General features: G+C 40.2%; 1 protein-coding gene across 4 annotated transcripts in view; it reads left to right on the top strand.

The window, feature by feature from the left end:
- Positions 1 to 23,140, top strand: part of LOC149564183 (zinc protease PQQL-like) — a 244,349-nt gene that overhangs the window by 30,372 nt on the left and 190,837 nt on the right. The window lies entirely within an intron of this gene.

Genomic DNA, 23,140 nt, shown 5'->3' with positions numbered 1-23,140 from the left:
CACCATCAAACTTCGGCAGCTTTTCCTTTGGTCCCACCATCACTACTAGATTTTGTGAACGGGCGTTGTTTAGTCCTACAACACTGGCACTGTTCACTCCCACACCGGCGGTCTGCACTCCCACATCGGCGGTCTGTTCTCCCACACCGACGGTTTGCTCTCCCACACTGATGGTCTCAATAGCTGCGAACTTTGGTGAAGAAGGATCTTCTGAAGTTGTCCCTTCGGGAAGTGTATCTCGGACGAAGAGTTCACTCCATGCTTGTGCTCTCTGGGCACTTCGAACCGTGCGAGTCGATTCCCTTCTGTTTGGATTCTCTTCCCTCGGTGAATACAAATTCAAAAACTCCTCCCTTGCTTCTTCCACCAACTCCACCCGCTATCGAGTCTCCAACAATTCTTCCACACTTCTGTGTCCATCGGCAATCTTCTGGAACTTCCTTTTGCGTTCGGCTTGCTGTGCCATAATTAAATTTTTTTACGCAATACATATTCCATCTTTTCCCTTTTTCTTATTTTGATCCTTGTTAAGCTGATTTGGCATTAAGCTTCATCCCTCCCTCCTTCCAGATTCATAGGGCAATAGCGCCAAATGTTTATTGCATAGATTAATTAGATTAATGCACACAAACAATGAACAAGAACAGAAAAACTCCTTTTATTATTCGCATATGTCAAGAGATTACATACATAGCATCTGATCCCATAAGATGATTTACAATGATCCCAGACGGGGTATAAATACTTTCTGCCGAACCTTCCCGAAGGGGTCCATTGGCTACATAACAATACTAATCTATTTGTCAGCTACAAATCTTTACCAATGACATGAACCCAAAACCCGTCAGCTACAAAATCTTTACCGACGACAACACCTTGTCGGCTACACAATATTTACAGACGACACTTCTATACCTATATTAGCTAATTCATCCACTCTTTGATTGCCCTCTTGGTATATATGATTGATTGCAATCTTGTCAAAGGTCTGACGTAGTGAGATGGCTCTAAATAAAATTGAGTCCAGTCTCCAATTATTGAGGGATCCTTTCCTTATAGCATTTATTATAATTGTAGAATCTCCTCTAATCTCTACATTCTTGCAACCAAGAGTTTTACACAATCTAGTTCTTCAACTAAAGTTGTTAATTCTACCCTATTTTTAGTTTCTATTCTAATATATCTTGCTAACTTTGTTATCTCCTTGCCTTCTAAGTTATGGATACTACAACAAATGTCTTCTTTGCTTGGATTTCCTCTTGAAGCTCTATCCTTCCTTGGGTGGTTTCCATTGACACATCTATCATTTTGTTTTTGAAGATTCCCCCTACTCCTATAAAAGGGGTAATTTTAGACCTATCTACTTGCCTCTCATTTTCCCATCTCAATGAGACATTATAGCCTCCTTTTGTTTATTCAAAACCTAACTGTTGGCAAATTCAATGAGAAAAGTCTTAATTTTAATTAGAAGTTGTTCTAAATTATTTTCTTATCCTGAAAGATTCTCTAGTTGTGTTCCTTTAGTAATTCCCATAGGACTATGGAAGGTGTAGAAATCCATATAGAGTTATAAACACTGTCCTTTCTAAGGAAGGGGCCAAGCATATATCACATCCATTATAGTTCTTGGAAATGTTGATACCCATCCCAATTGTGAATAGAGTCATTTCCAGCATTGAATTGAATAAAGGCAAAGCAAAAAAGATGGTCAATAGATTCTTCCTTATTTTTGCATAAAGGATATATACTTGGGCTTTGGCATCCCATTTTCTTAAATCTTTTTGAGGTAAGGACCTTTCTATTTAAAACTAACTAGGTGAAAAATCCTTCAGTAGGCAAACAAGCTTAATTCCAACATAACGTTGTAGGGAGGAAGTCCTTTGTGCTCATATGGAGAGACTTGAGGAATTTATACCCCTCCTTTGAGTTGTATTCCCCTCTTTTGCTTCCATCTCACATCAATTTGTCCTTGCCAAAAGTGAAAGTTACTGTAATGTCCCCTTTTTTAATAGGTTCCTATAGTTGGCCAAGTCAATTCATCATCGCAACCCTTCTGAGTTGACAATGGGATTTGAGGGTCTCAGTTGTGTGGTTATAGGCTTTCTAGCAGCCTATGGTGTGTTTTGGCTTTGTTTGAGGGACTTACTATTTATAGTAAATCAATCTGTTGGTTCCAATGAGCTTAGCTGAGTTAGAGGAGTTGGAGGATGCTCTTAGTGTTTATTTCGAGCTTCCAGTTTGAGCTCCAAGAATCTTGGAGGGAGTGTCTATTTATAGTAAGTTACCTTGTCAAGTTCATTCATCATCTTTCATCATTAGGATCACTTTGGTGTTGTCAGATTTTGATTTTGATGCCTCTTCAGTTGTTTTTGCAAGACGGGTGAATTATTATTATTATTCATATAAATACACTAAGGTTGCTATTTTTGATAATGTTTTTGGTTCGTCACCTCAGTATTATAGTTTGTTGGAATCGAGACAAAAAGTTTTAAATAATGAGAACAAGAAACAGTGGCCTTGTCAAAATTTTAAATTATGGTGGAAAAGGTCATTTTCAGAGCCAAAAGCAATTAATAAATTAGATTTTAATGGCAATTTATTATATTTTAATGTTGTGTGCGCAAATCTTCTTAAGTGAAGTTCATTTGGGAAACTTTGTGCCATTTGGAGATTATAAATATGAGCTCATTTGATGAGTAAAGCATCCAATTATTTTATTATTTTATTTTTCTCTTGTTGTCTTTGAGACATTTTTGAGTTTGAAGTTTGTGCCCTTGCTGAAGTATAAGGGTTTGGGATCTACAGTTGAAATATTGTAGATTTAATTATGAGAATCCATAGCTGAGGTATTGTGGACTTTTGAGTTTTATTATCGTCTCCTCTTTTTGTATTAATTGTGGCTAAAGAGCATTTATACAACTGAATATTATAATTTCTCTATTGTTGGACGAGGGTTTAGTGGGCAGCATTTGTAAGAGTAGATTGTGAATGCCAAGTTGAAATTGGACCAGGCAACTTTCAATTTGACTTTGCAATTACATTATATGGCAAAGACTAGGTTCTTAATTTGTAAAATTTGGTTAATATTACATAGTTTGAAAGTAAACAGGCTGGTTTCAAATTCTGATTTATAATCAGCCAACAATTAAATTCCCTTTTTATTATATTGCTATATGGTTTGTTGGTGAATGAATTTAGAGGTTGGCGTGAATCATTTCAGAATTGTTTATTGGCATTTAGTATTTATTTATGCAAAACTTATAAGGCCAAAATTAAATAAATTTGTGATCAGTTTCCTGTACATCCTGATATTGTGTTTGAAAATTTAAGACATCATATATTCAATGGTATTTGGGCTGCTTGCCAAGTGTTTGACAAAATGTCAAACCATTGAAATGTGAAAGAAATTGATGCTTGATATAGCTATAACCAGACAGGGTTATTACAGTGGTATCAGAGCATACATAGAGTTTTTACAGTGGTATTAGAGCGGTTTCCTACCAGCCTACAGGAATTGGGCTCAGTTTTTATTTTGTCTGGTGTTGACTAAAAATTTTCAGATCTGATTTCTAGAGTGACCAACACGTTATTTTCTCTAGCTATAGATGGACATAGGATTGGCAGTTCTAGAAGTAAATAGAGTAATGAGGAAGTTAGCGTAAAAATGAATGCCTTGCAAGAGAGTTTGGAGAAATTGAAGCTTCATCAACAGAGGTTGGCGGAGAGCTTGTTGGATCCCACGACAGTTGAGAGGGCAGCGAGGTATATTGTTTTTGCCTTTAGAAGGCTAACATCGAGATTATAGGGAAGGAAGCTTCAGTTTTCCTCTACAGGTTGCCATGATGCTAATGTACCTATATTTAGTACGACACCTGCTAGCCCCATCCACAGTGTTGATGATGGACTCATTCCCAGAGATCAGTAGATGTGTCAATACCCTTGATGGATAGCAGCATTGACTTTTCAGACTCACTGGAGGAGGGAGTTGTTATTGGTGACTTATATGTCAGCTACTGTAGTGTTGCTCTAGTACAAGAGGTAGTTGCTTCCTTAGGTAGGACCAAGGCATGTATGGAGTCACCCAACTATAATATTGGTGATATAGGTATTACAACAAAGTTGGGAGATGTGGATGTAGATGGTATGGACACATTTGATGATACTATGAGTTGTATTGGATATGATATCCCTAATCAAATATTGGATGATGACTCTAAGGAGGTTTTTGATGAGTCTCAGGATCGATGTTTGCATGATCTTATGTTTGAGGTGGAAGTTGAGACATGTGAGATTGATATTGCAAGGGTTTCCATTTCTTCAGATGAGGAGTTGTGCAAGGTCGATATCACACATGCAGTGACTGATCTAGTGGTGGGTAGTTCTGATTCGGTTTCCTATCACAGTGTAGTTAGTGAGGCAAAGAGCTTGCATAGGAGGTAGGGGTTATAGAGGCATTATGTGACTTGTTAGCTGAAGGTGAGTGATAGTGACATTTCTTTAGCTCATGAGCATTATAATGCTAGTCATTAGATGCTAGCTACATTTGGTTGGGGTGCTCCTGTGTTAGATGAGCACGGTGATAGTAGTCTTTCCCTAGTAGAGATTCATACGCTTCAAGAGGCAATCAGGATCTTGAAGCATAGTTACACTCCATTAGTTGCTGATAGGGATTACCTTTTGGAGTAGGGTAGCACCTATTAGAAGATGTTAGGGAAAGAGGAGGTATCTGAGCTTACCCAAGAGCTTGAGGTGACTATGGACTCTCTTCAATATACTCAGTTGGCTCTTCAAGAGTCACAGTCATAGTTGGGTGAGGTTACCATGGAGTTAGAACGGATACAGTTAACACCAGCCCCAGATCCTATTCAGTTACATATTGTGGTTGGTGGTGAGGTTGCTTCCACGGTTAGGGATGACATGATGATGTGGCCAACACATTCGTCCAACATATGGGTGCAGTAGTTACAAAGGAGATGAGAGCATCAGGGGAGACGAGCTTTCATGGTGATTTGCTTCCTTATACCGGAAGTGGATCTATTTCTTCATTTCATATAGCTGGTACCATTAGATAGATGGTAGTGCCACATTTTTAGAGGGATCAATTGTAGGTCGCAGGGGAGCAAGTTGATGCTTCCACATTTAATTTATATTGCACAGAGTCTTTCATGGAGTATCTTTTGGAAAATTTGGATGTGTAGGAGGATTCATATAGATCGTCCGAGGGTACTCTCATCCGAGGCCCTTGTGTCATTCAGAGGTTGGTGGGAAGGATTGTAGAGATCTATCTACTATGCTTCCCCACTAGGATTTCAAGATTGGGTTTATTGAGAGGATTGCCTAGGATCCTTCTTGACCAATAGTTCGGAGTCAGAGATTGGAGCCATCTTCTGATTCCCAGTTTGATGATGATGAGCCCTTCACAGAGATTGGGAGTCTTTATCGGCATTATATTGTTAGGAGTGCTCATCACTTTTCTTTTGACCCACAAGTAGAGGACTTGGTTTCATGTCGGTGTGGGTTGGCTCTAGTTTCATAACATCCATTATGGGATGGGCTAGCACCATCTTTTGCTGATGGGATTGACAGCTGCAAGTTAAACCTCTTGTATCTACACACCTAGGACAGTTTGGCAGAGGTTAGAGTTGGTGGTAGTGTTTCAATTACCTATGGTTGTTACCATCTTCACAATGTAGTTGGGTGTGAGTATCAGTTTGATGGGGACTCAGGTGTGGACAAAGTTGGTATTTTAGTTGGATTGAGTTCTGATGGGTTATCATCACCATCAACATCTACAATCAATTTCCAGATGATTCCGTCATTCATATCAGCTATCTGGGTGTTGAAGTTACAAGAGTTTCTTATACACAACAGGGATAGTACACAGTTCTACCTTTGGGATCCAGGGGATTTGTGATGTTCATTATGCTTTGGGATTGCTTAGGAACAAGCAATCTTAGGGAGGGAGGACTGTAATGTCCCAATTTTTAATAGGTTCCTGCAGTTGGCTAGGTCAGTTCACCATCGCGACCCTCGTGAGCTGATAATAAGATTTGAGGGTCTCAGTTGTGTGGTTATAGGCTTTCTAGCAACCTATGGTGTGTTTTGGCTTTGTTTGAGGGACTTTCTATTTATAGTAAATCAATCTGTTGGTTCTGATGAGCTTAGTTGAGTTAGAAGAGTTGGAGGATGCTCTCAGTGTTTATTTTGGGCTTCTAGTTTGAGCTCCAAGAATCTTGGAGGGAGTGTCTATTTATAGTAAGTCACCCTTTTAGGTTCATTCATCATCTTTTATCATCAAGATCACTTTGGTGGTCACATTTTGATTATGATGCCTCTTCAGTTGTTTTCGCAAGACGGGTGAATTATTATTATTATTCATATAAATATGTTGAGGTTGCTATTTTCGATAGTGTTGTTGGTTCATTAGCTTAGTATCGTAGCTCATTGGAATTGAGACGAAAAATTTTAAATCATGGGAACAAGAAACAGTGGCCTTACGTGTCAGAATTTTAAATTATGGTGGAAAAGGTCATTTTCGGAGCCAAAATCAATTAACAAATTAGATTATAATGGCACTTTATTATATTTTAATGTTGTGTGTGGGAAGCTTCTTAAGTGAAGTTCATTTGGGAAACTTTGTGCTATTTGGAGATTATAAATATGAGCCCATTTGATGAGTAAAGTATCCATTTATTTGATTATCTTATTTTGCTCTTGTTGTCTTTGTGACATTTATGAGTTTGAAGTTTGTGCCCTTGCTGAAGTATTAGGGTTTGGGATCTACAGCTGAAGTATTGTAGATTTAATTCTAAGAATCCATAGCTAAGGTATTGTGGACTTTTGAGTTTTATTATTGTCTCCTCTTTCTATATTAATTGTGGCTGAGGAGCATTTATACAATTGAATATTATAATTTCTCTGTTGTTGGACAAGGGTTTAGTCTGCAGATTGGAGTTTGTTTTGGGCAGCATTTGTAAGGGTAGATTGTGAACGCTAGGTTGAAATTCGACCAGGCAGCTTTCAGTTTGACTTTGCAATTACATTCTACGACAAAGACTAGGTTCTTAATTTGTAAAATTTAGTTAATATTACATAGTTTGAAAGTAAACAGGCTAGCTTCAAATTTTGATTTATAATTGTTGATGTGAGTTTTTGTACCACTACATAACATATTAGTAATTGAATATCTGATACAGAGTATCAAACACACAATTCCTCTCTTGAAAAGTTAATGCTCACGGGACATGAGAATAACTCCAATGTTCCTTACACCTGTGGATACTCGCTCAGTTTATCAATGTGATTTGCTGGTAATCACGTAGGTGGCCTTACGCAAATTGTTGAGGATGACTTGGACTTTGGTGGGATGATGGAGATGGTGATTTAGTGTGAATGCTAGAGGGTGTTGATGGAGGGTGAATGGTTCTTATGACTTATGCTCCTCTAACTTTCTTTTTCAAAATTCTAACTCCTAAACTACTTGCTATTCTACTCATACTCCTATGGATGGAAGGTTAGCAAATGGATTGGAATCGAATCAAATGAAAGTTAACCAGCGGCTATACCTCCATAGATGCAATGATTCAAAGGAAAATAAACTAGTTTACTACACAAGGCTTCCCAACAAGCCGCTAGGATGCTAGTGGCCTAGTATTGATCCCTATCAAACATCTACTAATGCTACCATGCAACTATCCATCTACTTTACTCTTACTTAAGAACTCGAAATGCAACCAACTTTAACAACTTGAAAAGAAATTTTACTCTAACTATTTGGAAGTAGAAACCATCCAATAATACCAAAGGCTCTTAATCACCATGCAAGTCACAACAATGAGAAAGAAATAACAAATTTAGACATTATCTTTGCAACAATTTTCTCCGACCATTACAAATAAGAGCAAATGGCCTCATATAGAGGCCAAAATGTACAACTGACGATAGAGATAAAGAGCCAAAATCGACAATCTAGATTGAATTTTAGGAACTGTAATTAAGGTTTCCACCCCATCGGCCAATAAGAAGATGCCACCTTGTCAATGGACCAATGAAAAAAGTGAAAAAGTGGCAACCAATGAGAAGGCACCAAAATGGTGGCCAATCAGAATTAGCACTTGTCCTATTCTAGAAGAAAGAGAAATTGCCACTTGGGCTTACATTAAATGATCTTCTAATATAACTCTCCCTTTTTCTTTCATTCTTTTAGCTAAGGCAATGAACCTAGCTAGCCTTTCATTGACTTCTTCCATGGGAGGACAAGGTGTATGTTTTATCTTGAGCTCAACTAATTTCATCGTGCCGCTTACTGCCTGTGGTGTCTTCTCATGATCCTTCCCATACTCTTTTGCAAATCTGATAAAGGCACTGAGGGAGGAAAGGGTGTTCAAATGTTTCTTCTTGATAGCAACCTTTCCTAACTCATCCAATCTTGATTCAAGTTTTGTCTCATTGATGTCCTCTTCTTTGATGTCTTCAAAATCAAGTGTCACTCCAATGTCGCTCATCATGGTTGAAATGGAAGTGTCGACGCTTGGGCCGTGCTGGGCAACTGCCTTCTGTATCTCCTCAAATGTTCTCAATCTAATAGTCAAGGCGACAAAGAAAGACTCAACCGTACTCAATCCTCTTTCATCAACCAACTTGGCCCTTTCCAAATATGCCTTTGGAAGCCCAATGAACACTTGTAGCCTGGGAATAGCCAAATCCTTAACTGGAAGGAAATCCTTCTACTCCTCTTCAAATAATCTAAACTTGTTTCTAACAGTCACTAATAACCAGAATGTCAAGATGAAGGAAGGCAAGAAGTTTCACCCATCTTGGATTGTATCATGGATCCAACCCTTGACTTCATGTAGCTGAGCTGATATCTCTTCTAGGTTGCTCCCGCTATCTTGAGGAAGGGCTGCCTGGTGCAACTGTTGGATAGGCTGGCAATCTCTCCAATATTTGTTCTTAGCCTCCAACTTTATGATCCTTTCGTTTTCCTTCCTCAACCTTTCTCTGATTGAAGCTATACCCTCCTAGATCTCTTCACATTCCATGTCATCTATGTTTCTTCCCAAGTTGTGTTCCACTATCTCATATTCCTGGGCTACAATCTCATCCACTACCTTGTTGACTATTGGTATAGCAATCTGAACCTTTCGGTGACCATCAATGTCACTCCTAATTACCTTTGCCACCGTCTTTTCCATTTGTTTCTGGTTCTCGTTATCACCCTTTTCTATTAGTCCTTGGATGTCTTCCATTGTTCGGGCAATTACTACCTCGCCTTTTGGCATAAGCATTTGCTTTAACCATAGTGGTGTTGCGCATCTCCTCAAATCTAGATTTGGTTTGACGAACAAAGCATCACTAACGGCCTCGGGTGCCTGACTTATTCCCTCAATGTCGATCGGCCCATCTTCTTCTCCACTAGTAACTGCCATATCATCTCCTTGTTGGTTTTCTTAGAGAGGGGAGTACTTGGTGCTCTCATAGTAACCACTTGATTCTAAATCAGAGCTCATCTCTACAGCGGCCCCTTTATCACTTGAATTGACCTCTTGGCTTCTAGCCTCAATTATGCTTTCTCTTGATGGTACTGCATGTTGTCTCTTTGTTGGAGGTTCCGAATGTTCTTTGCTCTTCTCAACCTCCAAAGCTCTTTTCTTGCCTTTAACTGTTTCTTGTTGCCGGCTACTTCCTTCACCCTTATGTCCAATTGATTCTGCTGCAGCCTCCTTTGGCTTCATCTTCTCATAAGGAAGGTGTAGCCTTTGACTTTGTAGTTTCCTTAACTTTCCATTATACCATGACTCAGTATGCAAATCTACTGTCCTTGTGACTGCCTCCAAGGAAGGATCCTGATGATCGTCCTAATCTATTGGATTCAATTATGTTCCTTCTACTGTATTATAATCTTCTCTCAGCACATCCCCATCATCTTCTAGTTGATCGAGAATATCAAGGCCTCTCCATCTGATTTCTCTCATCATGTACACCGACAATCTTGAGAAAGCTAGCTTTCTCACATGAAAGTCATCTTTGGCATTGGCCCAAAAGTCTTTTATAGTGGGAACATGTTTAAATGTATTTCCATGAGATGCCTTGATAAGACCTTTAGGATCGAATCCTTGCCTTGCTCTATACCATCCTAGATGATACCATTCCAATTCCTTCTCTACAATTGCAAAGGTGGAACGATTGGGGCAACTATCATTGCCAATTCCAAATGAAAAGGTAATCCCTATTTTACCTTCGTTTCTCATTATTTTATCATAGTGCTCAAGTTGCCTAGCCAATTCTATCAAAACTATCTTGTCGGGTGGGTATCTTGGAAGTCTCTTGGGACAAACTGTGCTTCTTGCTACTCTAATGTATGTGAATTGTGGAAATTGGATGAACCAACTCCCTGTTACATCCCAAATTTTGCCCTAAAATTTTTAAGCTGTTTATAGCCATTGTTATATTATGTTAGTTTTAGTCATTATTTAATTTGTCATGTTCATGTGAAATTGAATCAGTTAATTATAGCTGTTGCATCGATTTGATTGTGTTCATGTGAAAATGAATTAGTTAATTATAGCCGTTGCATCGATTTGATTATCAAAGGAAACTAGTCAGTTAAATCTAGTCGTTGTGTTCATATGAAATGGAATTAGTTAAATTTTAGCCATTGTATAATGAGATTTCCTAATGATCACTTGATGATTTTGCTTAACAAATTATGAATCTTGAAATGATATTTTGGCAAGAATGTTGTTTTAAAATTGTTTACAGGATGAAGACCGGAGAGAGAGGGGAAGCATTACGAAACGAGGTCATCCGGAATGGGATGATCATATGATTCAGTTATCAGGAATGACAGGTTTGATCTATAAGTCGCCATGGCAAGATTATTAGGGCTTGACAATAAGTTTCTAAGTGGAAATCGCATGAGCTAAAAATTAAAAAATTAAAAACAATATAATTATTAAAATAAAACAAATTCTTACCTTTATTGATTTTCTTAAATAATAATATCATTTAATATTATATTACTCTCTTGATTAAAATCATAAATAAATATATACAAAGTGGCACTATTACATTAGGATTAATAATCCAATAATGCCACCTTGCAAATACTTAATTATAATTTAACCAAGATGATAATGTAACATTAAATAATATTAATAAGTAAAACTTTTCATCTTTCACCTTCATTCCAATGTTTCTTTCTTTTCATATTTCTTTTTCCAACCGATGGAATGCAAAATGTATATGAGTCTTGTAATGGCAAGAAGCCGTAAAGCCATTTCAATATCTTTAAATATGATTGCCTTGTCGTATTTGGGACACAGAGATAGCTGTCTATTCTTTACTCTGCTATGGAACCATAGTCTCAAAACCCATATATCTTTGCAATCAGAATTCATACATTTGAGTAATCATAGTTTACCGTCTTGCAACCAGAGCAATACTTCCCTACACTCATAAACCACTGTTCTTGTGGAGTCTGAAGGAGGCGTTGAGCCCAGTAATAGCAACTCATTCGTAGGGCAGAAAGTCACGTAAGGAAATATTGTCTTTTCTAATTTATTTATTTCCTTTCTATCTTGAACTTGATAAGATTGAGTCGGATTTTTCTTAAGTTCTATCCATGGATTCTAGTTGTCTTCCTTATGAAATATAAGTAATCTTGTCTACAAAATTCTACAAGCATTGAGTCACGTAAGGAGACTTTATATATCTGTATCTAAATCCAGTTCTTAAATTGTAAGTGTCAAAGAAACAACCGACTTTGAATGATGTATTAGTTTAATATAAAGTTCTCAAGAATAATCGATTGCCACAACTTAGAATTCCTTTGTATATAAGATTATTCCATCACCACTCCATACATGTTAAAAATTCTATAGATTGTTCCTCTGAATTATATGTATAACAATATGGAACAATGTTCAATTCTGAGATAAGTACAAATCCAAATGCAAAGGAAACCCATAGGTTGTAGAGCCAGAATCTTGTAACATGTTATAATTAATGGTTCAGGCACCAAAGATGCACCAGCTTGATGGCTTGTTAATGGTGAGGAGGTGTAGATGAACCTATTAAAAGAAAACAAGAATAAAAATCAGTAACCATTACAATGCAAATAAATCTAATGCATTTAGCTCATGCAAAATCCACTTTCAAAATTAGTTGTCAAGCTTGAGTGGTGGAGATCGGGTTATAAATCCACATCTTGAAATCCTTGGCCAGGGTGATAAAAAGACATACTTGCCACAACAAATTGATTTTGTTGTTGTCATGATGCTTCAGTTATTCTTCCGAATAGCTGTTGGAACCTCAACCCACCTGAATACTCTGAAATACTCTGATGGCTGGATCAATGAACGTCTCGTGCCCGACCTTGGGGTAGGGAGGGCCGTTCTACTAACTTAGAACTTGTGGGAATAAGTAAAAAGGTCCGCGGTTGGGAGGTTAAGCCTATGATAATGCTTCTCCTCTCACCAAAGTCAGAGCTTGGACAACTAATTAGAAAGATTCTCATCTAAAAATAGTATGTTCTTTCTTGCCTGAAAGTATAGTAATTTTCATTTCAAGTTGTAGGTTTATTTTACTAAAAGGATAGATATTATCTGAAAATCTAGTTAGATGTTTATGAGCATATTAGTTGTAATTTTCATTTTCAGTTATCTATAATTAATTTAGATTTATATTCAGCTAATTATATCAATTAATTGATATTGTTAAACTTGTTCGAATAGAAGAGCAATGTAGATTTAATTTTTAGATTTCAAACAATTTTTTATTTCCTTGTCATGTGAATATGAAGTATAAATCAGTTAGTTTAATGATGAAATTAGTTAGTAGAAAAACCTGTTGTTACATATGGTATCGGAGTGCTGGGTTCAACACTAAACCTAGGACACATCACCTTCCTAAAATTTACTAAATTTTTTTTAAAAAAATATAGGATGCTAGTGCGTAGAACGCCTCGCAAGAAAACACGTCATCCTTTTTTCCTTACCTCATCAAGAATATGACTAAGTACGATTATTCTTGCTCTTCCGAGCCTCAAGATGATGAAACACTGAGTCAAGCCATTCAACGTATGAAGAAGGAAATAATTCAATGGACCCCTGCCAAGAAGGCAGCATACAGGAATAAACTAATTTTGGAGTGGAATGCTTAGCAGAACAATCCCCTCCATTTTCATAGATCTTGGATGGTACGAGACATGTACCAGGCAGAACCAGAAGCTGTAAAACAAAAATTAAAATATATATATATATATATATATATATATATATATATATATATATATATATATATATATATTCTATGGATGTAAAACTACCTCAATAGAGGAATTTTGTAAATAAAGATTGCTTTATTGAGCAATGAATCTAGTTTGTAAATAAAGATTTCTTTGTTGAGCAATGGAAAATGAAAATTTTGCTTTGTTGAGCAATAAACTTGGCCTTGTAAATAAAGATTGCTTTTTTGAGCAATGGAAATGAAATATTACTTTGTTGAGCGATGGATATAATCTTGTAAATCAAAATTTGCTTAGTTGAGTAATGAAAATAAATCTTGGCATTGGCAAATAATGAGAAATTTTGAACAATAGAACTGAAAATTTTCTTTTGAGCAATTGAAAAAAAAACTAAAACTATAAATTTAATTGTGTAAACTAGCAGGTGAAAGACCTGAAAGACAACATGAGTAACAATGAGAATGCAAAAAATCGAGAGATAGTTCGTGAGAATCATCAATCTTCTAACGAATTACTACTTCAAATTCTACAAGAAACACAACTAAAACTGGTAACTATAGAGAGAAGAATGAGTGAGATGGCAGCCCAAATGGGCCAACATCGAGAGGAAATGCAAGACACACCCAGAGCCGAGACAGAAGTCTCAAGTCATAATAAAACTCCCTTCCCAAAAAAAGATAATAAACAAAAGAAAAAGGAAATCGTGGCTGACTTAGTAGCAAATATTAAGAAAATTAAACCCCCCAAGTCCTCTGGTACTGAGTCAGGAGAAGAAGCTAAGGCATGGTTGACAAAGATGGAACAATACTTCAAGATCTGAAACTTTTCAAAAACCTCAAAGGCAGTTTGGGGTATATATCAATTCACTGGAGAAGTAGCAACTTGGTGGGAAACCTAGGTGGAACTGAATATTAGATCCACTGACATTACATGGGAAAAATTTGTAGACATATTTAGAACACGATGGGTGCCTCAAACTTTCTTTGACCAGAAACTCATGGAATTTCAGAATTTGAAACAAGGGGATTTGTCAGTTCATAGATATTGGGAGAAATTTACCAGGCTACTTAAATACGTACCACCCTATCAACAAGATACCAACCTAAAGGTAAGAAAGTTTATTATGGGACTAAATAACAGGATAGGGGAAGCTGTAGATGTCCTTGCACCGTGAACCATGGAAGAAGCCTTGGAGAAAGTTGTTCGACAAGGAACTAAGATTAAAAAGGATGATTCTATTCGGGATAGTAAGAGAAAAACCAATTGGAATTCCAAAGGTGCTGAATCTGGACCACCAAGGAAACAATTTAGGGATTTTAAGAACAATAAATTTGAGAACAAAAGCATCGGAAACAAAAACATTCAAGGAAATTTTCATGTGGGCAAAAGTGACAGGAATAATGAAGGAAGAGGACCACCAGGGGGTTGTTATATTTGCAAAGGGAACCACTATAGGAGATAGTGCCCTAATCTCAATTAGCCACAACGCACACCTTTGCCACAACAACAGCAGGTATTTTAGCAAAGAATTCACGTAACCTTGGATAACAGACAATTGGAGCAACAGTTAGGTCCCATCGAGACACTGGGTAAGATTTATGGAAACCCTATAACTATACTCATTGATACTGGAGCAACTGAATGTTTTATATCACCTAGACTATTAAGTAGATTTCCAAAAAGAACTGGTTTTATGGCAAACCCATGGATGGTCGAATATGCAAACCAGTCAAGGGCCAAGGTAGAGCAATGCCTGTTTGAAGCTTAGGTTGATTTTCCAAACTTCTCTATAGAATTGAATTTATATGTAGCTCCATTGGGATCTTATGACATTATCATTGGAATAAACTAGCTTAGTGAACATAAGGCTAAGGTAGATTGCCTTGCCAAAACCGTCAATTGTGTGGATGATAGAGGTACAACCACAAGTATTTCAGGAATCAAACATGAAATTAGAGCCCAACAGATTTTAGCAATGCAACTTGAGATACAGAAGGAAAGGCTGTGAAATATTCGCAATAAAGGTTGAAGATACAAGAGAAACCACTTATGTGGATGATTATATCTATGAAGATGGAGAAATCAAGCAAAAACTAAAAGAATCATTCAAAGAAAAATATCCCTACTTGAAGAACTATCAAGATGTATTTCCTGAGGAACTTCCTGGTTTACCCCTTCCCGGAAATTTGATTTTACTATAGACTTAATACCAGGAGCAGAACCTGTATCCAGAGCCCCTTATAGGATGACCACTACAGAGCTAATGGAATTGCAAATTCAATTGCAGGATGTGTTGGATAAGAAGATGATTCGACCTAGCGTCTCACCATGGGGAGCCCCTGTGTTATTTGTAAGAAAGAAGGATGGAACCATGAGACTATGCAGTAACTACATAATGCTTAATAAAGTCACTATCAAAAATCAATACCCGTTACCTAGGATAGATGATCTCTTCGATCAAATGAAGGGTGCGACTATGTTTTCAAAAATTGACTTAAGATCAGGTTACCATCAACTGCGAATTAAGGAAGAAGACATACACAAAACCGCTTTCAGAACTAGGTATGGACATTATGAGTTCACAGTGCTACCATTTGGGTTAACTAATGCCCCTGTAGCCTTCATGAACCTAATGAATAGTATATTTCACGATTGTTTGGACAAATTTGTGTTGGTATTTATAGATGATATTCTTATATACTCTAAAAATGAAGAACATCAGAGACATTTAGAAATAGTATTACAGAGACTTAGAGAACATAAGTTATACGGGAAATTATCAAAGTGTGCCTTTTACCAGAAAGAAATACAGTATCTAGGGCATATAATTTCAGCACAAGGCATAGCAGTAGATCCATCTAAGATTAAAACAATTAAGGAATGGCCCATACCTAGAAATGTATCTGAAGTCAGGAGTTTCATGGGGTTAGCTGGATTTTACAGGAAATTTCTCAAGAACTTCTCGAAAATAGCTTATCCCATCACATCACTTCAGTGAAAGGGGAAGAAATATGTTTGGACAGAAAAATGTCAATCAGCTTTTGAGTTTCTTAAAGAAAAATTGACTACTGCACCTATTTTAAGGGTACCTGATCCATAGAAACCATTTGTAGTAATCACTGATGCTTCAAGTGAAGGATTAGAGGGCGTGTTAATGCAAAAAGAATAAATTCTTGCATATGAGTCTAGGAAGTTGAAAAATTACGAGCAAAATTATGCACCTCATGACTTGGAATTAGCAGCCATAGTACATGCTTTAGAAATGTGGAGACATTATCTAATTGGAAAACCCTTTGAACTTCGATTCGATCATCAAAGCTTAAAATATATTTTCACTCAGCAAAATTTGAATGCAAGGCAGAGGAGATGGTTGGAATTTTTGGCAGATTATGAGTTTGACATAAGCTACATTAAGGGGAAAGAGAATAAGGTGGCTGATGCTTTAAGCTGAAGAAGACATATTTCAGCAATGACTAAAGTAAAATTTCAATTGAGAGATCAAATCTTACAACATTTAGAGCATGACAAATTTTATGAAGAAATCAGCATGGCACTTATTAGAGATCTGCAAGACCCCAAATATTTAGATTTTAATTTAGAAGATGATGGATTGTTGAGATATCACCACAGAATTTATGTACCTAATCATCCTAAGCTGCGGAGATTAATTTTAGGAGAGTATCGTTCAGCTCCATATTCAGGACATCCGGGGGTAACGAAAATGTTATCTAACATAAAACCCTTATACTTTTGGAAGGGAATTAAAATAGAGATTGTTTACCGTACAAGTAAAGAAATCAACGCATACAGACAATAATAGCAGAATAGCAGAATAATATTCGCAATAGTAGATGAATGATCATTTACAATGATCCCAGACAGGCTATAAATACTATCGCCGAACCTTCCCGAAGGAGTCCGTCGGCCACAAATATTCTATCAGCTACAAACTATTTACCGACGACGTCGGCTACAGCATACAAAAACACCGTCGGCTAGACCCCGCCGGACCGTCGGCTACAGAATATAGAATACTGCCAAAACTATCTAGTCGGCTAACACCATCCCGCCCAAAAAAAAGTCGTCTCCTGACGACTAACAAAATTAGGAGACAACTTACAGACCACAGAAGAAACTAGAGAGAAGGGGGTGTCCCAGAAGTGTGCTGCTGGCGACGTAACTCATACACCTGCTCTGTCCTGATGCGGAGATAGAATTGACTTCGACGGCCTCCTTTAGAAGAAGTGCCGCGTCCATGGCCTGCGTCTTGGCTAACTGCATCTCGTGCTCAGCCGCATCCTTATCTCGAACCGTTGCCTCCGTACCTTGCTTAGCCACGTCCCTCTCCTGCACCGCTGCTGCCAAATTTGCCAGTAGTGCTGCCCGCTCTGTGGCCCATGCTGCTTGTTGGTCGGCCAAGTCAACGGCTAGCTTCTGTCTAGCCTCAGTCTCTGCTGCCAATGATCTCTCTGCTGCAACCCTGTTCGCCTCCGCATGCTGACGACCGTAATAAACATCTTTGTACAGTCCCACAATCTCATGTGCCAGCTTCATCATAGGGGTGTCACTGGGTCCCAACTCCGGCTCAGTGGCCCAATCTGCCAACATCTCAGCTGTCTCCCTTGCCGGCCAGCCCCTGTCTATAAAGCAAGTCTGAAATCGCCAAGGACAAATCCCACGGATATATGCTCTGATCAAGTGCCACTCCCTCCGCCGAGTCAGGGCCTGAATTGCCACATCGTGGCCCTTCTTCAATGCAGATTTCATAGTTCTGAGGTAATCCCGGCACCTATCCTCATCTGACCCATAGTCCTCCTTGGCGAAGGCCTCCAATGACCATTCCGCATCACTGTTTTCCTCATTAGCGGGAGCCATGCCCACATCCGGTGCCGCCATCTCTGCTGTTGGTGCAACCCCGGCATGTGGCATTCCCTCCCCCTGAAGCTGAGGCTCTGGTACCGCTGGCCATGTTCCTTAATGCCTAGGAGACTGAATGGAGGGACCTCGCTTCGCCGGAGTGAGTCGGAATTGCTGCCTCAGAAACTCACTAGCTCTATCCATCACCTCCGGTTGGTCGACCTGCGCAAGCTCCATGTTCATCTTCGGTACTGGCTGGGCTGACTCGGCCTCTGCTAAAAAAGATGATGAAACAGTGATCACTGCATCACAATCAATGACCTCCAACCGAACCTGCGGCTCAGACTGTGGCGGTGGCGACTGTGCTCCCGGTGTGACTGCGACGGTGACATCTGCTGGTGCAACTGGAATCACCTCCGCTACAGCCGTTGGCAATGACTTGGCAACTATCCATGGGACGGCATCCGTCATTGTCTGTGGAACCACCTCCATCACTGTCCGTGGGACATCTGTCTCCGCTGGAGGAGTCATAAGAACCGAGGCATGGCGCTGACCAAAGGCCAGAATGATTGTCGAAGAGGTAGTCAAGTGCGCTGAAGTTGACAGCTGAGGCGGGGTAAAAAATGTGGGCCCACCACCTGCTGTCTCACTGTCAACTTCAGCCGATGTGCTCTCCTCTTCTTCCCCGGATTCAGCCCCGTCACTCATCGAAGTGCTCTCTCGTCCGCTATCTGTCTCTCCGGAAGGGGCCAATTCGCGGAGTACTTTCTTGTGACCTGCTGCTGACCCTCCTGTATCTAAGTGTCGCCAGTAGAATATGGGAGGCTCCGCGTCTGCCAACTTGCCCCTTGGAGGAGCCTCAAAACCATCCATTGGAATCTGGCTAGCTGCAGCCTCTAGAAACAACCTGATGGCATGGTGCGGCATAAAAAATGTTCGTTGTTGAAGCGTCATGAACTCCTCCATCCTGTCGGCAAGCACTGAGGCCCAATCATATACTACTCCCTGCATGATACCATTCATAAACACAATCTGCGGCAATGCGATATCTGAGGCTCGGGTGGCACCTGTCAACTTGCTCTTGATGACGTCCATGACACAACGCCAATGACCCTCCCGAATAAAGTCTCTGCGAAACCCTCTGCACTTTGTCCCCTAAACTGCTGTCTCCCTCTCCATGGGTGTAAGGTCCCTGCACACTAGAGCTATCCAATGCTCCTTCCGTTCCTGTGACAGTTTATGATTCTTGATTTCCACTTTCCTCCCGCCGGGGCCAGGGATGCCGAAGACCCTGGTGAAATCTCTCGGTTTAAAGGACACCGTCATCCGCTGCTTCTTGTACAAGAATGTACTTGTTCTGCTCTGGGCACTATATGTCTCTATCATGGTTCGCAATACTGATTCGAACATTCGAATGGAAAAGATGGGAAGCTGAATGGCCCAATGCACCTGTGCCCGCATCAAAATCTGTTTAATCTGGTCTGCCTCTGGGGTCTCTTGCCACCACTTCCGGCATTCGCTTCCACTAAGACTCTCAAACTGGACAGTGAGATAAGTGAGTTCTTCCTTGGTCTTCAGTTTCTTGCTACTGGAACCGGAGGGGCCTGCAACTCGAATTCCTAATGCCAAAACTCTTGAATTCTTCTCCATATTTGCTGCCAACTGACTCTTCCACGGCTTTCGCTTGCCCGTTGACTCCATTCAAAAAAATGGTTTATATCTCCTTATATAGTATATGGTTCCTCCTACTGCATGCAAGCCGAACCAATGAAGTGCTAGCTAAATAACCATCCGCGGGAGAATAAAAAACCATCCGCGCAATACCATCCGTGGAAGGGAAAAAACTAGCCGCGAAAGAGCTTCACACCATGCACCGGCTATTTAAATTTGGGTTTGCTACTTAGAAGTGATGTATACTAGGGCAGTTACAAAAAATAACTCCTCTTTCCCTATCCAACCTCCGCTCCGGTTTTGAAGATTGCGCACAGTTAGATTCACGACTGCCAAGTACATCTGATTGAAACTTGTAAAATTATTTTCAGAAATGCATATCCTGCAATGAAAGCATCACAAACACCTTTTTTTTTGACCGGTTCGGTCGAGCATTTAACTCTTCGCCATGATCACCCATATGACTTGCTTAGACATCTCCCACACCAATCGGAGAATGAGAAGCATTTCTTGTTCTTGTACACATCTAGACGACTTAATCTTTCCCGTATTCAGCCCGACAACCGCTTTCTACCCGCGGAGAAACTCTGACTGACGGAGGAGGTTGAAGTTTCTTAACCCGCGGCTAATCTATTTTCTACCCACGGCCTGTTTGACGGAGACGTGATTGCTTTAGAGCCCGCGGGGCTTTATGTTCTTTTCTTGCAGACCGTTAGTTGCCCGCGGGGGCTCTTCCTTCTCTTTTCTGCCGAAGGCACTTAAGTTGGCAGTCCTTTCTTCTTTCTCGCCGGAGTAAGCTTACCGTGCGGGGCTTTACATTCTGCGGGGGTCTCTTGCCCGCGGACCCGCGGGACTTTAAGTGCCCGCGGACAGGCAGGTGCCCGCGGGACTTTCAGTCCGCGGGGCCTTCCTGTCCGTGGGACTTTCAGTCCGCGGGGCCCGTGGGACTTTAAGTGCCCACGGACAGGTAGTTGCCTCCGGGACTTTCAGTCTTTTTTTTTTTTTTTTTTTTTTTCATATCTCAATTTTTTAAATTTTTTTTTGGTCAAATCGAATACATCAATCAACAGCGGTACCTTTGGATGATGTCGCCGCCAAGGAACGCTGTACTGATGACGATGGCAGATTCAATGACGACGAGAACTGCCTTCGACGATATGGTTTCAACTTGGATCCGTTAACTGACTGAGTCATCTCCTGTCCGTCCAAGGTCGCCAGTTTGATTACCCCATTCTCGCCAATTTCTCGAATCTTATATGGTCCACCCCATCGCACTTTGAATTTGCCCGACTTGATTTCATTACGGCCGTCATACTTCAGTACTAACTGTCCCGGCTGGAATTTGCTGCGTTTCAGATGCTTATCATGCCAGAGTTTGCGTCTGCTCTGTGCCACTTCCGTTGCCCATTGTGCCAACAACCGTTTCTCCTCCAATTTATTCAAATTATTCAATCGCTCTTGTAAACTTCCATCATCATCGAGTTTGTTTTCCAACGCGATTCGGAGACTCGAAATCATGAATTCTGCTGGGACCACTGCTTCCTATCCAAACATTAACTGGAATGGTGTGTGCCCGGTAGTTACTTTGTATGCCGTGCGATACGCCCAGAGGGCAGCAGGTAAGTTCTCTTCCCAATCGGCACCTTCCACTGCGCAGGTTTTGTAGATGATGGATACCAGAATTTTATTGGTGGCCTCTGCCTGCTCGTTTGCTCTTGGATAGTACGGACTTGACAGTGAATGATAAATTTTGAACTGAGTGGTGAGCAGTCGAATAACATGATTAACAAAATGACCTCCCCTATCACTTGTTAATTGTAACGGGATTCCATACCTTGTGATGATCTGTTCATAAATAAATTTCGCGGTACTGACGACCGAGTTATTTGGTAGCGCACGGGCCTCTACCCACTTGGTCAAGTACTCTGTTGCAACAATGATGTAGCGACACCTTCGAGTCTTGCTCACCCTCAGTGGTCCGATGAAATCTAGCTCCCATCTCTCAAAAAGTTCCTGCACATGAGAGGGTTGAAGTGGCATGAAATCTCTCTTCAGCGGCTTCCCAGCCCGTTGGCAAGTGTCACATCCGACGACCCATTCCCGTGCATCATTGTACACCATCGGCCACCAGAGTCCTGCGAGTAATATCTTCCGTGCAGTGGTGTCAGGCCCCATGTGTCCTCTCACGGGACCCTCATGTGCTTCTTTTAATACCTGCGGTATCTCTTCTTCCAACACACACCGCCGAAGAATGTGATCCAGCCCCATTTTGTAGAGCAACCCATAGATTAATTGAAATGTACGACTCTTGATTATCAACTTGCGCCTATCATTTGGTAACATCCCCGTGGGAAACTGTCCTGTTGAGAGGTATTCGCCAATACTCCTGTACCATTCCGACAGTACCCCAATCTGAAACAGCTGTGCGTCAGGGAAGTCGTCATTCACACCATCTGCTGGTTCCCCTGTTTTGATCCGCGATAGGTGGTCGGCGCTGACGTGTTTCTTTCTCGGCCGGACAATAATTTTGAAAGTGAATTCCTGCAACAGTAGTAGCCATCTGCTGATCCTCCCTTGGATGACAGGTTTGTTAATCATGTATAACAGGGCTTGGTGATCAACATAAAATACAAACGGTGTAGCAAGAAAATAGTGATGGAATTTTTGCACAGCATAAACCATTCCCAAGGCTTCTCTTTCAGTCGTGCTATAGTTCTGTTCGGCCTTGGAGAGCAATCGGCTGGCAAAGTATATTGGATGATCCAATCCGTGATTGCCAGTTTGCGCTAGGTTTGCGCCGATTGCATAAGTGGAGGCATCCACATGAACATGAAATTCTTTATTCCAGTCTGGATATGCCAGGATGGGTGCCGTAGCCAGTCGTACCTTCAACCCTTCAAATGCCTCATCCTGCTCTTTCTCCCATCTGAATGATTCTTCCTTGCAGGTTAGCTTATCTAACGGCTGGGACACCTTGGCAAAATTTTTAATAAATCTCCGATAATAACCTATATGCCCGAGAAAAGATTTTACCTCCGTCACATTAGTAGATGGTTGCATTTCAAGAATGACTCTCACCTTATCGGGATCCGTTTTTAATCCTTCCTTATAGACAATGTGTCTGAGCAATCGGCCGTGCGGAACCATAAATTTGCACTTTTTAGGATTCAATGCCAGCCGGGCCTTGCGACATCTCTCCATACATTCACCAAGTGCTACCAGGTGTCCGTCCTCCGTGCTAAATATTGACCAATCATCCAAGAAGGCCTTGAAATTTCCCACAGACATCTTGTCGAAGATATGGAGTATAATCCGCTGGAATGTGGCCGGTGCATTACACAACCCAAAAGGCATCCGATTGTACGC

Source organism: Cupressus sempervirens, chromosome 4 (genome assembly GCF_028749045.1).
Source record: "Cupressus sempervirens isolate cs-2001-9-10 chromosome 4, ASM2874904v1, whole genome shotgun sequence".
NCBI lineage: Eukaryota > Viridiplantae > Streptophyta > Pinopsida > Cupressales > Cupressaceae > Cupressus > Cupressus sempervirens.
The sequence above is the reverse complement of the archived record's forward strand: the minus strand, read 5'-3'. Positions and strand labels throughout refer to the sequence as shown.